Source organism: Vombatus ursinus, unplaced genomic scaffold (assembly GCF_900497805.2).
Source record: "Vombatus ursinus unplaced genomic scaffold, bare-nosed wombat genome assembly UNPS02014812.1, whole genome shotgun sequence".
NCBI lineage: Eukaryota > Metazoa > Chordata > Mammalia > Diprotodontia > Vombatidae > Vombatus > Vombatus ursinus.
In genome coordinates this window covers 75,339,240-75,356,124 of record NW_020954590.1, presented here as the reverse complement: position 1 = coordinate 75,356,124, position 16,885 = coordinate 75,339,240, and the positions used below count along the sequence as shown (strand labels likewise).

Genomic DNA, 16,885 nt, shown 5'->3' with positions numbered 1-16,885 from the left:
ATTTAACCAACAGTTATGGATGTTTGTGAGCCCAACTGAACCAGAAAAGGAGATACTAGAATATGAATTCTTCTAAGATATACTTACCATTTTAATTAACAGTGATGGGAAGATTCCACACCCAAACATTGTTACACCTACTATTTTATTCAGTTTCCAGTCACCATTTCCAAACCATACAGCCTGTATTTCATCCATTTTTTTTAATCCCTTCATCCCTCTCCTACCAGTATCTCTCTCTCCCACTTCTACCTCCTCTTATGGGTTCCTTTTGCCCATTAGAATGTAAGTCCTTTGAAGGCAGGGAGTGTTTTGCTTTCTCTTATTTGCATATTCAACATTTAGCACAGGCTGGCAAATACCGAGTATCGAATAAATGCTTTATAACTCTTTCATTCATGCATCCACTCTATTTCTGTGTTACTGTTCAACTGGATGTGTGATTTCTACACACACATAAGGTCCCCCATCTTAGCCTTTGCAGTCTGTTATGGCAAAGGCATATGAGCCTGGGATCACTAGATCACACAATAGTTGTCCCTTATAAAGCCACAGGTTATGGAAATATTCATGGGTTAGATTGTTGTGGCAATCTCTCCAGGCTAAGAACCAGTACAGCTTCCCACGGCAATGAAACCCAGGAATATGCCCAGAATCCAGAATGAAGAAATGATTTTTTAGCATATAGCACCTCAGCAACACACAAAGATGCTCCAGAGTTACTATTCCAACTCCCACTTAAGCTGACAAGTCAAGTTTTCAGAGTATGGCTGCTATACCTATTCCCAAGATTCAATGGATAGCCTTGAGGAATTAGTGGTACCATTTCTAGTGCTATAGCTCTGAGCCCTATCAGTGTGTTTCTTGATTATCAGTTAGTCAGTCAAACCTTAATTAACTGTTGTTGAGAAAGTGGTTATTTACTAAGGTGGTATAGTAAGAACAATTGGTATAAAACATTCCCCCTTGTTGGAGAAAGTAGGGCCAAGCTTATCGCACATATGGCAAAGAGGGTAGCACATGGTTTCTAGAAAATCTTTTGCTAGAGTCCTCAATATTCCTCTTAGCTATGGTGTCACTTTTCTGCTGGTCTCTTTGTAGAACCTTGAATCTGCATCCATTCTGTCCTTGACTCTCCAGACATTGTTATCAGCTGATCTGAGACCAGAGATGAGATGTGAAAATGGGAACTTCTACTTCTCAGAACCTCTGAGGATCACAAGGTCCTCCTCTAATCATACTAACCCTAATCTATAGGGCCCATGTTGCCCTATCCTCTTAAAAAACTTTCTCTTGATCCTTCCATCCCTGTTAACTTTTTCCATCCCCTATTATCCTCCATCTCTTCTGACCTTTTGTGGCTAAAATCATTGAGAAGGCTATTTATAATAGGTACCTCTACATTTTCTCTTTTCACTTTCTTCTTCACTCCCAACAATCTGGCTTCCAACTTCATCATTCAAACAAAACTGTTCTCTCCAAAGTTACCAATGATCTCCTAATTGTCAAATCCAATGGCCTCTTCTCAATCCTCATTCTTCTTTACCACTCTATAGCTTTTGACATTGTCGATCATCTTTTTCTCCTTGATACTTTCTTCTCTCTAGGTTCTTGGAACACAACTCTTTCCTGGTTTTCCTCCTGCCCATCTAACCATGCCTCAAGTCTGCTGTGCTGGATTCTCACCCAGGTCACATCCACTAATCTTGGGTACCCTACCCAGCCCTCTCTCTATTACTTTACTTAGTGATCTCATCAGCTCCCATAAATTTTATCATGTCAATGCTAATGATTCTAAAATCTACTTATCCAGCCCTAATGTCTCTGCTGATCTCCAGTTTCACATCTCCAACTGCCTTTCAGGAATCTTAAACTCAGCATGTCCAAAATGGAACTCAATATCTTTCCCCCCAAACCCTCTCCCCTTTCCAACTTCCCTATTGCTGTCGAGGGCACAACCATTGTCCCAGTCCTCCAGGCTCAAAATGTAGGTACCATTTTTGACTGCTCACTATCTCTAATACCCTATATCCAATTTGTTGCCAAGGCCTGTTGATTTCACCTTTACAACATCTCTTGAATAACCCTCTTTGCCTCTGACACTGCCAGTACCATGTTGCAGGCCCTCATCACTTCATACCCAGACTATTCTAATAGCCTGCTGATTGGTCTGCCTGCAACAAGTCTCTCTCCATTGTAGTCCATCTTCCATTCAGATGCCAAAGTGATTTTCCTAAAACACCAGTCTCACCATGTCACTGCCATATTCAATAAACTCCAGTGGTTCTGTAACACCTCAAGAATGAAATAGAAAATCCTCTCATGGTGTTTAAAGCCCTACATAATCCAGCCCTGCCTCACCTTTCCAGTCTTCTTACACCTTACACCTGGCCCCTCCATGTGATCTTTGAACCAGTGACACTGACATCTTGGCTATTCCATGAAGACACTCCATTTCTAGGCTCAGGGCATTATCTTTGTTCATCCCCTATGCCTGGAATGCTGTTCCTCCTCCTCTCTGCCTTCTGACTTTTCTGGCTTCCTTCAAGTCCCAGCTAAAATCTCACCTTCAACAAGAAGCCTTTCCCAATCACTCTTAAATCTAGGACCTTCCTTCTATTATTTATTTTCTATCTATCCTGTATATAGCTTGATTACACACACTTATTTTCTTATTTCTCCTTCCTTAGACTGTGAGCTTTTGAGGGCAGGGAGTATCTTTTGCCTTTTGCCAGTGTTTAGCACCATACCTGGCACATAGTAGGTTCTTTTTTTAATTAATTTATTTTGATTCCTCAACAATCACTTCCATAAGCTTTTGAGTTTTAAAATTTTCTCCCCCTCCCTCTCCGCCTCCCTCCCCAAGACAGCACACAATCTGATATAGGCTATACATATACATTCCTATTAAACACATTTTCACATTAGTGACGCTGTAATTAAGAATTAGAACCAATAGCAGGAACCACCAGAAAGAGGAAACAAAACACAACAGAAGAAAAAAATAGCAAATAGTATGCTCCAATCCACATTCAAACTCTATAGTTCTTTCGTTGGATGTGGATAGCATTTTCCATCATGAGGCCTTTGGAGATGTCCACATAGTAGATTCTTAATAAATGTTTATTGATTGTTTAAGTTTATTATTGTTTGAGTGGAGTAACTGATTTGCCCTTCAAGGGTCCCCACTTTTACAAAAGGTAAACACCACCTTCACCAAGTTGAACTCAAGGTAAGCTCCCTCCAAAATGATCCCTGGTCTAGAAGCCTATTTAGCCACAGATTCTCACTGAAAGGGTGGGATCCATAGAACTAAGGAGAAGTATCATCACATATAGAGCAAACTTCTAGCATCAGCCACTACTTCCCCAGAAGGGGAGATAGTGTGGTAGAGTAGGAAGAATGGTAAACTTGAGATGATGAATTTGGAATCAGAACCACAGTCCAAATTCTGTCTCTGCCACTTAATCCTTGCATGACCTCCAGTATCTCACTTTATCTCTCTAGGCCTCGATTTCTTTAACAATAATGGGCAGAAGGAGGAGGAGGAGAACAGGAAGAAGAAGGAGGAGAAGGAGGAAGAGGATGTTGATCTCTCCAATAAGCTGCATTTCTTTTTAAAACATGAGGATAACTAGTATACTGATATATGTGTAATTTTACAACAGGGTTGCATTATTCTGTGATAACTTGCCACAAATTATAGCATTAGCTACGTTGACAGTAAGTACTAAATAGATGATGGCATCAAAGAACAACATATTATTTAAAAGGGGGCTTATAAATGTGTACGCATGAATAAAGTTCAGTGAAATATAGTATATATGATCACTACCTAAAAGCTGAAATACTAATATTAAATGCTGCAAACATTTTACTTATCCATCCAACCAAAAGCTACGCTGTCTACAATACTTCAGAAAAAGCAATATTTCTTTTAGATAAGATTTATGGACTCTTCAAGTCACTGAGAAATCACACCTCTAGGACACTAAGGACTCTTATAATGCTCCTGTTGTTGTTCAGTTGTGTCCAACTTGTCATGACCCCATATGGGATTCTCTTGACAAAGATGTTGAAGTGGTTTGCCATTTCCTTCTCCAATAGATTAAGGCAGAGGTTAAATAAATTCCCCAGGGTCACACAGCTAGTGAGAGTCTGAGGCCAAATTTGAACTCAGGTCCTTCTGACTCCAGATCCAGCACGCTATACACTGAGCCATCTAGCTGCCTCTAATGTTCTTCAGCTTGCCACAAATACCTAGTTTATGTACTATTAAAAGAGTTATAATTTTCTTTGCTATATATTGCATATTCCAGTCTTGTCATTAATTAGTCAACATTTGTCAACATCTGACAAAACCATCTTATATTCTCTAAATAACTAGCTCAAGCTGTGTGACTCTGGGCAAGTCACTTAACCCCATTGCCTAACCAAAAAAGAAAATAACTAGTTCAGAAGTAACATGAGAAACATAAGAGTAAGGACTGTGTCTTTATTACTTCTTAATTTACTTATTGCCTCTTACTTCTAAGATCAAATAAAAACTCTTGTATTTAAAACCCTTTCCATCCGTGAGGATTGGTCTATTGCTCAGCTTTAGATGAAGGGACCCAGTGTTTGACCACTGATTAACTCACCCACATACCCAGAAGTTCCTGTGTATATAATAACTGGCTTGGACAGCTACATTTAGGGTTATATATACAATGTTATTGAACTATCAGCATAGAAATCTCCCTATTATGCAGGCAAACTTCATATAATCCAAGTATAACTAACTTTCCTGAACAATGCTCTCATAGTCAGTGATGAGTGAGAGACAGAACTCTAGGTGATCCACTGATTCACTGCCTCTGAGGCAATCAGTTCCTGTAAATCTGTGTAGCAACAACAATAAGATATAAGGACAGAACCATAGGAAGTCTCTCCTGATGAGGGTACTCATCCCACAATATGCTCAAGTCCACAGGACTGTTGGGCTAGGGAGCTACCCACCTGCATGCCTGTGAGTAATAAATTGCCTGACTCACACTTACATTCTTTCTTACCCACAATTTCCCCATAACAACCTTCTCTCATCTCTGTTTCCAGCCATATAATATATTACTTCCTATTCTATATCATCTTCATGATCTTATATGCCACTGCATTTCCCACTTTCATGTGTTTACAGTGGCTATCCTTCATGCTTAGAACGTGCTCCATCCTGAAACTCCATCTCTTAGAATCTCTTGTTGTTTAGTCATTTCAGTTGTGTTTGACTCTTCATGACTCTTATGGGGTTTTCTTGGCAAAGATGCTGAAGTGGTTTCCCTCTCCAGCTCATTTTACAGGTGAAGAAACTGAGGCAAACAGGGTGAAGTGACTTGCCCAGGGTCACACAGCTAGTAAGAGTCGGAGGCTGGATTTGAACTCAGGTCTTATTGACTGCAGGGCTGGCACTCTATCCACTGTACCACCTAGTTGCCCAAGTTCAGAATCCCTAGTTTCCTTCCATTCCCAGCTCATGTCACCAACTATATGAGGTTTTTCATGATTCCCAAAATTTACCTTGTATGTATTTTGCATGTATATTATGTGTGTATGTATATATGCATTTTATGTACATATGTATATAAATTGCCTCCCTCAATAAACTGTACACTGCCAGTGTACAGTACTGGAGCAAGTAATGTTCCATTTTTATCATTATATATCAATATACAGTGCCCCCAGCACCTAGTACATAGTTGGCATTTAATAAATGTTTATTGATTAGCTTTGTAGCTCCCCTCCCCCACCCATGCGCAGTGCTGTGGACACAACAGGGACTTCACAAATTTTTTGTGCTTTGAATAGTGTTTATGGTAATCATGCTATTTTATTCATCTGACAGAATCCTGTTAATGCTTAAGTTTTACGCATAAAAGGAAATTCATGGTCACCTAGAAAGCTCAAGTAGACATGTATCTTTCTGCTTTCTATTTTTGTGAGAAACACAAAAGGCAGATTTTGGATCAACATAAGGGATAAAAAAACCCCAAAACCAAACTTCTAAATAACTAGCGTAGTCCAAAAATGAAATGGGTTGCCTTGAAGAAGTGACTTCCACTTTACTGGAGGTCTTCAAGCGGAACTTGGATTACTGCTTACTTGTTTGCAGTCTTGCAACTCATGAGTTGGTTATGGTTTGAAATAGATGGCCTTGATGTATTGTCCAACATTAAGATTCTTTGTGTCTATGAAAAAAATATCTTTAATGTTATAATAAGATCGAAAATAATATCATCTTTCTTTGATGCTTTATGATCTCAGTGATTTGTCATCAATATCACAGACAACTGATCACTGGGCAGTCTTCATTTTGTTCTGTAGGGCAAGCAGAAAATCTTAATAAGTGCTAGGAACTGTGGTAACAGCTGGGGATACTGAGGCAAGCAAAAAGAAAAACAATTGCTTACCATTTCTAGGTTTGTATCTCAAAGAGATCATAAAAGTGGGAAAAGGACCCACATGTACAAAAATATTTAAAGCAGCTCTTTTTGTGGTGGCCAGGAATTGGAAATTGAGAGGATGCCCATCAATTGGGGAATGGCTGAACAAGTGGTGCTGTATGAATTTAATGGAATACTGTTGTTCTGTAAGAAATGATGAACTGGTAGACTTCAAAAAAACCTGGAAAGACTTGCATGAACTAATGCTGAGTGAGGTGAGCAGAACCAGGAAAACATTATGCACAGTAACAGCAACATTGTGTGATGACCAACTTTAATAGACTTAGCTCTTCTCAGCAATGCAAGGATCGAAGAGAATTCCAAAAGACTCATCCAGAGAAAGAACTATGGAGTCCAAATGCAGATTGAAGCATACTATTTTTCCTTTTTGTTTTTTGTTTTTTCTTTCTTGTGATTTTCCCCTTTGGTTCTAATTCTTCTTCACAACATGACTAATGTGGAAATATGTTTAATATGGGACATGTATGGCCCATATCAGATTGCATGCCATCTTGGGAAGGCAAGAAGGGGAAGAAGGGGAAGAAAATGTAAAACTCACAATCGTATAAAAGTAAGTGTTGAAAACTAAAAATAAATAAATATTTTTTTAAAAAGAAAAACCATTGCTTTCAAGGAGTTTACATTCTAATAGGGGAAGAGGAAAGAAAAGGGAGCTGAAAAGGAAGAGAGAAGGTAGTTGAGAGGGGTTGAGAGGGAGGACAGAAATAAAACAGAATGTTCTGAGGTGAGAAGAGCCCAGGCTAAAATGTCCAGGGTGAGAAGGCAGCTGAGGCATGGTCCAGAGAGTCAGAAGCATAGTCAGGAGAGTAGTGAAAGGGGAGGGCCAAACAGAACAAGTCTAATCTTTCTCTCTCATTTTTGAGGCAGCTAGGTGGCACAGTGGATAAAGGGCCTGGAGTCAGGAAGACTCAACTTCCTGAGTTCAAATCTGGTCTCAGATACTTACTAGCTGTGTGACTGCCAAGTCACTTAACCCTGTTTGCCTCAGTTTCTTCATCTGTAAAAATGAGCTGGAGTAGGAAATGGCAAACCACTTTAGTATCTTTGCCAGGAAAACCCTAAATGCTTGACTGAAAGACAACTGAACAACAACAAAAATTGTCTTCTTCATGACGGCCTTTCAAATATTTGAAGACTACTATCATGCCCTTCCATTCAATATTTTTCTTCTTTGTGCTAAATACCCCCACTTCTTTCAAACAATCCTTTAAGTCTCAACTAAAATCCTATCTTTTACAATAAGCTTTTCCAAATTCCTCTTAATTCTAGTGTCTTCCCTCTCTTAATTATTTCCTACTTATCTTGTAGATAATTTGTTTGTACATAGTGGTTTGGATGTTGTCACCACCATTACATTTTAAGTTTGTTGAGATCAGGAGCTATCTTTTTTGTATCCCCAGCAATTAGAGTAGTGCCTAACACATAGTAGGTGCTTAATACTTCTTGACTGATTGATCCTCATATAACATGATTTTAATTCCCTTCATAGCCTGAGCTTAGTGTTTAGCAAGTAGAAAGCGCACAAACAACAAAAATGAAGCTAAGCATTGTATAATTATAATGACCAAGCTTTACCCCATAGAAGAATTGATAAAAACCTCAGTTAAGAGAACCTCTCTCTCTCTTCTTTGTAGAGGTGGGGAACTATGAGTATGGAATATTGCATATACTGTCAGACATGGTGATTTTGTTGGATTTTTTCCTCTTTGCTTTTTTTAATTTATTTCTGTTGTTGTTATAAGAGATAGATCACTGTGTAGGGGAGGAGGAAGAAACATATTTAGAAAGGAAGGTGATATAAAGTCAGAAGATAACAATAAAAATAAAAGAGAAGCCCAAGAGGTTAAAGCCACAAGAGAGAGTAACTCCCTAAGTATACTAAGTAAAGCCTCAGAAAAAAGAATGGCTTGATCACAAAGATTCCAAAAGTGTCTGGAAGAAATGAAGTAAGAGATAGGGACAACAAGAGACATAATATGAAATTAGAACTCTTGAGGAAAAAAAATGAAACTAGAATTCTTGACTTTCTGAAAAACAGAATGGAGCAAATGAACAATTCAATGATTTCAAGAGACAACTAGAAACATTAAAACAAAGTCTGGAAATATTAAAACAAAATCAAAAGACTGAAAAATGAGAAAAATAAGGAAGGTATCTTCTATTAGAAATTAGGAGTAGGTTTTCCCTCTTCTAAGCCCGCAGCATCACTCCAATTTGCCACGAGGCCTCAAAGATCATAGAGAGTATACCACACCAGTCACAAAGGACAGCACTTTCAAGGACTCTGGCTCCTTCTCTGGTGCTTAATTGCTATCTTGAGTCCTTGAAAAACCTCATTACTCCCTACCTACCCTCCCTCAAGTTATTATCCTATAGTTCTCCTCTCTTTTTCAGTCAAATTCCTGTAAACAAACAAACAAGGAAACAAATAAATAACCCCTGTCTGCATTCCTTGACTCAACTTCCTCTCCTTTACCTCATTCTGCAACACTGCAGTCCAGCTTTACACTTCATCACTCAGCTGAAACTTCTCTCTCCCAATTTACCTTCTTACTGTTTATAGAATCACAAGATTTGGGAGTGGGACAGGAATCCAGCAGCTCTCTGATCTAACCCATTTATCAATAGAGTCCCTACCGTACCACGGTCGTAGTAGGACACAGATGAGTGTCTAACCTCTGCTTAAAGACCTCCAAGGAGGAAGAACCACCAGTTCTCGAGGCATCCCATTTTACTTGCTGATAGCTCTAATTATCAGGATTTTTTTCTAATGATGAGCATTTATATAGGGCTTTAAGGTTTGCAAAGCATTTTATAAATATTATCTTTTTTTTCCTCACAAAAACCTTAGGAGGGAGGTGCTTATATTATACTTATTTTACAAATAAGGAAACTAAGGCAAGTAGTTTTTCAGGTTTTTCTGACATCAAACCCAAATTTGCCTCTTCATAACTTCCACTGACTACTTCTGGTTCTTTCCTCTGGGACAAAACAGAATAAGGCTAATAACCCCTTTTCCACATGACAGCCTTTCAAATACTTGAAAACAGTGACCATGCCCCTCTTAAGTCATCTCTTCTCTAGGATAACCATACCCATTTCATGTGTCATAGACTCAAAACCTTTCACCCCTCCTGGTTGCCCCACTTTGGACATACTCTTACTTATCAGTGTTCTTCATAAACCATGGTGCCAAGACCTAAACACAATCCTGCATGTAATGTCTGATGAGGGCAGAGTACAGTGGACCTATGACCTCTCTGTGTCTGGAAGCTATGTCCTTAATGCATCCCATGATCTCATCAGCTTTTTTGGCAGTCACGACATTCTTCTAACTCCATATTGAGCTCCCAGTCCACTAAAAGCCTCAGATTTTTTTTCAGACCTATTCATACCCCTCCCTATATTATACTTGTGAAGTTGATCTTTGGGTACCCAAGCGTAAGACTTTATATTTATCCCTACTAAATTTCATCTTATTAGATTCCATCTAGTGCTTTAGCCTGTCAAGATCCTTTAGGATACTGACTTAGTGTGTTAGCTGTCCCTCCCAGCTTGATGTCATCTCAGTGTCCTCATTGATGACCATACCATCTATGTCATTAATAAAAATGTTACATACTACAGGATTGAGCAGGGATCCAGGGAGCACTCCACTGAAGACCACCTGCCATATTGACATCGAACAGCTAACAATTCCTCTTTGAGTCTGGCTATTCAACTAGTTATGAATCTATATGACTGGATTATCAGGATAAGGGTATTCAAGTATTTAGTTTATGGACTTCCTTTCCTTCTTTCCTCTCCCTTTCCTCTCCTATGTCCTCCTTCTCCTCTTCCTCTTCCTTTTATTATTATTAATAATAATAATAATAATAATCAACTTACACTTATAGGTTTACAAAAGTGTTTATAGCACTTTAAGGTTTACAAAACGTTCTCCTCACAGCAATCCCATGAGGTAGGTAGAAGAAATATTTTTATCCCCATTTTACAGATGAGGAGAAAGAAGACTGGAGAAAAGTGAATTGCACAAGACTAGTAATCAGTTTTTATTTCAACCCCAGTGTTCTTTCCTTTACATGATACTGCCTCTCATTATATAGTTAATAATAATAACTAGCATCAATCAAGCACTTTAAAGGTACAATACACTTTTACATTTTATCTCACTTGATCCTGACAACAGTGCTGTGGAGTAGATATAATTTTACTTTCTCCATTTTTTTTTTTTTTGTGAGGCAGTTTGGTTTAAGTGACTGACTTGCCCAGGGACACGCAGTTCATAAGTGTCAAGTATCTGAGGCTGAATTTGAACTCAGGTCCTCTTGACTCCAGGGCTGGTGCTCTATGCACTGTACCCTACTTCAGAAACTAAGTCATAGAGGGATTAAATGACTTGCTCAACATCACAAAAATGGGATCTAAGGCAAGATCTGGACTCAGCTCTTCTTGATTCCACTTAATGCCTCTATAGATTTTCTCTTCCTTCCATATATCCTTGTGTTTAAGAGGTTTTATCTGCAAATCTCACAAAAAATAGAACCTGCATAGTCTAGGAGAATTAATTACTATTTCTAATTAATTGCATCTTTGTAAAAATATGAGTGCATCTTTAAAGAGCTGCCTGGAATTGACTAGAAGCTATTTTAATAAGACTTACATGTTTATATTAAAATGGAAATTCCCAAAGTTCATGTGGTTATTGTTCAGGTTACTGTCTTTTAAATCTATATACAACTTCTTATTGGCCAATTATAAAAGATCCCAGGAGGTTTGAATGATAAGGAAAGTCAGACAGACCCCCTAAACCTCAGAAGTGTTGTTAACATCTGATTTAGCATCTTTTCTGTTTGATGGTTGCTTAGAACTTCTGTGACTAAGGCAGCTCAGTAGAATACAAAGGCAAGTCCCCCAATCCATCATTCCTGAAGCTCAGGTTGCCTGACATCTTTTTTTTTGAAAGTTGCCACTTGGCAATAATAGCTTCTGTGGTGTTTCCATTTTCAAAATAAAAGTTAAATTGCTTAAAAAAAAAAAAAACAAACCTTTGCAGATTTGTTTGCAAGTTTCTAAGGGTGTTGTTAGTCATGCGTTTTATTGTTATAAAGTAATCCTAAACCACCAAAAAGCCAGTATCAACAAAAACTAAATGGTATAGGAGACAAATTATTTGAACAGCCACTTCCTTGATTCAGACACACATTGTGAAATCAAAAGATATAGTTAAGATTGTACCAAAAGAAAAAAAAAGCTTGTTTTTCGGCATAGTCAAGTTAAAAGATTACACCACCAATTTCAGTTTCATAAAGTAGAATCAAGGCCACTGGGGAGTTTAACAGAAAACAAGGAATTATGTGACTGTAGTGGACAGTTGCTGGTGTCAAGTATCAAGATGATTGCAAATGACCAACCTAACAAATGGGAAAGGGTTATAGAAGAATACATTTACTTAGCTTGTAAGGATACAGCTGTCAAACAACAGGGGAAGGATACTGGGTGCAAAATTATGCCTAAATATTCTTACAGTCAACAGGCAGAGCTCCCTGAGCCTCTCTCTGTCTCCCATAGCTACGATCATCCCTATTCCCTGTCACAACAACTAGTTTGAGATGAGGGAGGTCCTGCCAGCCCCTAAATGATGAATGAAGCACAAACCCAGAATTTTCTTAATTTTTATCTAAACAAAGTCTACAGTGACTTGAGACTTACCTAATTTATATTTTTCTACCTTTTTTCCTCTTTCTTCTATTTTTTAACAGGGTATCCCCAAAGTTTTAGGGTAGCTGTAAGCTTTAATAGCTTAAATAGACTTTTGGGATACCTTGTACAGATTTTTTAATGATATCGTTTTTCTTTACATGGCCTAAAGTTACAGAGAACTCACACGATGCAAGGCACTCACATGAGGTCAGAAGAAACAATACAAGGACACTCTCAAGGTCTCTCTGGAGAATTTTGGAATCGATGATGAGACCCGGAAGGCACTGGCACAGGGCCACCCAGCTGGCATGCCCACATCAAAGAAGGCTCTGTGCTCTGTGAGCAAAGCAGAATTTCAGTAGCTCAAAAGACACATGAGATGCACAAATTTAAAGACATCTCCACTCCAAATGTTCAGAGACTACTTGTGCCTGACCTGTAGTAGAGCCTTCCCAGTTCCTACTGGTCTGATCAGCCACAGTCGGACACACTGCACTTTGTTTGACTCCAACATAGTGATGTCATTTTAGTCCTCTTCGAGTAGAAAGGACAACAATTCTTCCCCCACTTAAAGAGACATCCCTTTTAACTAAGAATTTTTTTTTAAATTAAGGATCTTCCTCCTTCCTATATTTTCCCCTTTAAAATAGATTTTTACTGCTATCTTTCATTTGCCTAGATTTTCCCATACTCTTTCCCCCTCTCCTCTCCCAGAGAGCCTTGTGAAACAAATAATTTTTAGAAGGAAAGAAAAAAAAAGAAAAATCCCTTTTTTTAACTGTTATTTTGACTGCTTTCCCTCTTCCTACTTAATGACCTTGTTTATCTGACTAAAACTTCCCCCCCCCAACTTCTATTTTACTAGCATGTTTAACCTGCTGTCACCAGGGTAAATTCTTATTTGGTCTATTGCCCTGGAGGTTCTTCAACCAGCAGTTCTCAGAGGGGTAGCAGCAGCTGAAGGCCAAAATCTACCACACCCAAGTATGCATTAGCAATACAGAAACAAAAAAGAGAATAATTACTACCCTATGGGATCTCGGGAAGTACTTTCCTTAAGGAGAAACTTTGAGAATCTGCAGAAAGCCTTTAGACATCACTACCACCTACCTGGCAGGATCTTACAATTTAGCGTGATAACAAAACCATGTTTCAACCTCATCATTTTACAGACAAGGTGGCATCATGCAGTGAAAAGAGCGCTAGACCCAGAGTACAGGACAGACTTGAATTTGAATCCTGTGTCTAAAACTAGCTTTGTAGCCAGGAAGAAATTACTTAAATTCTCTGATGAGTTTCCCCATCTGCCTTAGAAAAGCAGGTAAGATAAATGTCAAGCATTTTGCAAACCTTAAAACATTAAATGAGTGTGAACTATTATTATTAAGCAACTGAATGCAAAGAGGTGAAATAATTTGCCTGATGCAAGGTCAGGGAACTTGGGGCCTAGAGACCACATGTGGCCCTCTAGGTCCTCAAGTGTGGCTCTTTGACTGAATCCAAACTTCTCAGAGCAAATCCCCTTAATAAAAAGAATTATTCTGTAAATCTTGGACTCAGTCAAAAAGCCGCACCCAAGGACCTAGAAGGCCACAGACATGTGGAAGACTACATTTCTTCCTCTTGCCATGGGCCCTGAAAGAGCATTGCCTGCCCCACCCTATAACTGTGATGCTATAAAATGAATAGAAGGCACAAAACTAAATGTCAACAAAAACTAAATGAGTGTTGCTATCGTGCTAAACAGTTGGCTTAATAACTACAGAAAGAATAAAATGCCTTACTTAGAACCAAGGAATAAAAGTGACAAGGATCGATGCTGGGGGGAAAAAAGATGTAAATAATGGAAACTGAGTAAATTAATAGATCTCTTTTCTCTAGTGCCCTGCTACTCTCTGTACAAATGAACTGAAACTCATAAGTCTTTAAGTTCCTAAATCAGCAATCAGGAAGTCCTAGTAAGCTTTTTTGGAGTGTTTCCTGAACTCCTTACAGGACCCCATACATAGAAGATACGTCATCATCCTTGTCATTAACATTTAAGTATTAAATGATGTATGCTATAAAGATGATGTAATATAATACAATATAATGTGATATAACATAAGTAAACAACTTAGCAAACTTTATAGAACTATAAATAAGCTATCATTTAAGATAACTGGGTAGTATAGTGGATAGAGCGCTAGACCTGGAATCAGGAATACCTAAATTCAAGTCCTGCCTCAGCCAATAACTAGATAGATGACCTTGTACAATCAGTCAGTCAGTCAATAAACATTGAAGTGCCAGGAACTGTGCAAGTTGATTAACCTCTCAGCCTCAGTTTCCTCATCTGGAAAATGACAGTAATAATAGCACTTACTTCACAGGATTATGAGGATCAAATGAGATGGCATATGTAAATGCTTCACAAAGCTTAAAGCCTCTATAAATGCTAGCTATTATTATTATTAAATAGCACTTTGAGATTTTTTACATACATTAACCTCCGTGCTGGAAGACATCAATCATGTCATCTAGTCACAACATCATCCAGTCCAACCCCTTTATTTTCACGATGAGGAACTAAGGCCCAAGTGGTTAAGAGACCTGCTCAAAGTCACAAAGGGAGTATGCAACAGACCCAGCTCCACGACCTATGACTTAAAAACATTTCTCTTCATAGAAAATACTAGAACTGCAGGGAAACTTAAAGGTTATCTAATGCAATCTTCTGGCCAATGCAGCTGATAAAGATTCATCTATGCAAATTTCTCATAAAGAGAAGAGTTCTGATTTTGTCTATTAAATTAAAATATATATTACAGCATTATATGTAGTATAATAATGCAAATTTTATCATATTTATTACATGGCATATAATAATGTCATAATATTATTCTTCTAATAACATAATTAATATAGTAATATGCAAAGCTGAGCTCAGGTTTTCTGGCACTGTCCACATCTCTCCCATGGTGGGCCACACCAAATAAAGCATATCTAATAACTAAATGCCAGTTAAGTGCATTTTTTTTTTCATTTTTGAACTCAAATTAAACATTGATTTGAGAAAAGAAAGATTAGCAAGAGAGGAAAGAGAAACACACATTCTCAATCAGTATTTACCTGTATCCTCCACCGAAGTAACCAGATTTTCCTTAGTTACCCCCAATATGAAATAGAGTAGGTACTAGGAACAACCTTGCAAAACTGAGGTCCTTTGTTTACTAAAAGCCTGAAGCACTTACTCTGGGTTTAGTTTTCATCCCATCCCGTTTTCATTAGTTAAAAGGGAGCAGCTAATGTTTGTATTCAGATCTGATTTCCTGTGGCAACAGCAAACACTTACTACAATTCACAGGCTGAATAAGAATATGGCCATTCTTCATTTTGTGGCCTTGGTTGCCATTCAATGCAATTCATGTCAACAAGCATTAATTCGGAACCTACCAAGAGCTAGGAGTACAGTGTTAGACGTAAAGAGAAAAGACAAAAATCCAAAGTGTTTATTTCCTCAAGGACCCGACATTCCCTTCATTCTGACTCAAGAGAGGTCTAGAGCTGCTTTCCACTCCATGCCCTAGAATTACATTGGACACATTTTATAACTACTTACGTCATCTCTCCCATCCTGTCCCTTGAATCTAAGCTTCTGGAGGGCAGGAACTATCACTTACATTTGTGTTCTCATGTGGTATCTGGCACATAGAAGGTGCTAAATCAATGCTTGTTGAATAGAACACAAATTTCTCCCTCCCTCCCCCAATCCTATTCTAGAGGGACAGGAGAATGGGCCTTCTTGAGGGTATGAGCACCAGTCAAACAGTCAGATATCCACCAAATTAGCACACTTGTTCTTTCCTCTTCCAGCCCCAGGGGTACAGAATCCCCAGCTACCTAAGCATAAACCATCCTTTCCCTTGCCACAACTTTCTGGTCCTCTTCTCCCCATCTACCTCAGACCTACAAGGTGGGTGCTAGACTGAGCTTCTACCAGCTCTCTCTGGAGAGTCAATTATTAAAAATTTAGTATAAACATTTACACTTCAGAAATTGGTAAATGCTACAAATCAGGGCTTGATTTATTGTTTTGTGATTTCTAGACTTAAGAAAGTGATGGAGAAAGTGTTAGTGATGCAATTAAAGTGTGTCAAGAATATGTTTTGTTTTTTTTTTAATTCAGTGAACCTGCTGTTAAACATTCATCAGGACAACAGGGCAGCCCTACCTCATCCCTGTCCCAATCTAGTTCTGTCTGCCTCTTCTATAGTGCCCTCTGGTATTTCATTCTCCTGTTAACAAACTTCTCATCAGCTTAGACCTTTTCTTTTCTTGTTCCTCCCACCTCCTGGTACTCACAGAGACTTGGCTTTCCCCAAACGATACTACATCCCTAAGTCATCTATTTCAGTATGAGTCATATTTCTTATCTCACTCTACTACATGAACTCTGGTCCTGGAGGGAAATTGGCATACTTCTTACTCCTCATTATCACTTCCACAATCTCTCTCTCACCACTATTATGTAGTGATCACTCCTCCTTTTGTGTTCACACTGATATCACCCATCTTGGTATCAATTTAATAATAATAATAGCCAACATTAAATAGCTCTTTAAAGACTGCAAAGCTCTTTACAAATATGACATCATTTGATCCTTACAATAATCCTGGAAAGTAAGTGCTATTATTATCCCTAT

General features: G+C 38.4%; 1 protein-coding gene across 1 annotated transcript in view; it reads right to left on the bottom strand.

Annotated features, from left to right (window-relative positions):
* The window catches only part of LOC114053992 (lipoxygenase homology domain-containing protein 1-like), a 657,625-nt gene extending 642,282 nt beyond the window's left edge, over positions 1–15,343 (bottom strand). Inside the window, 1 exon segment of the mRNA XM_027877094.1 lies at positions 15,312–15,343. The gene's annotated coding sequence lies outside the window, so the exon portion shown is untranslated.
* Positions 15,344–16,885: the final 1,542 nt, after the last annotated feature.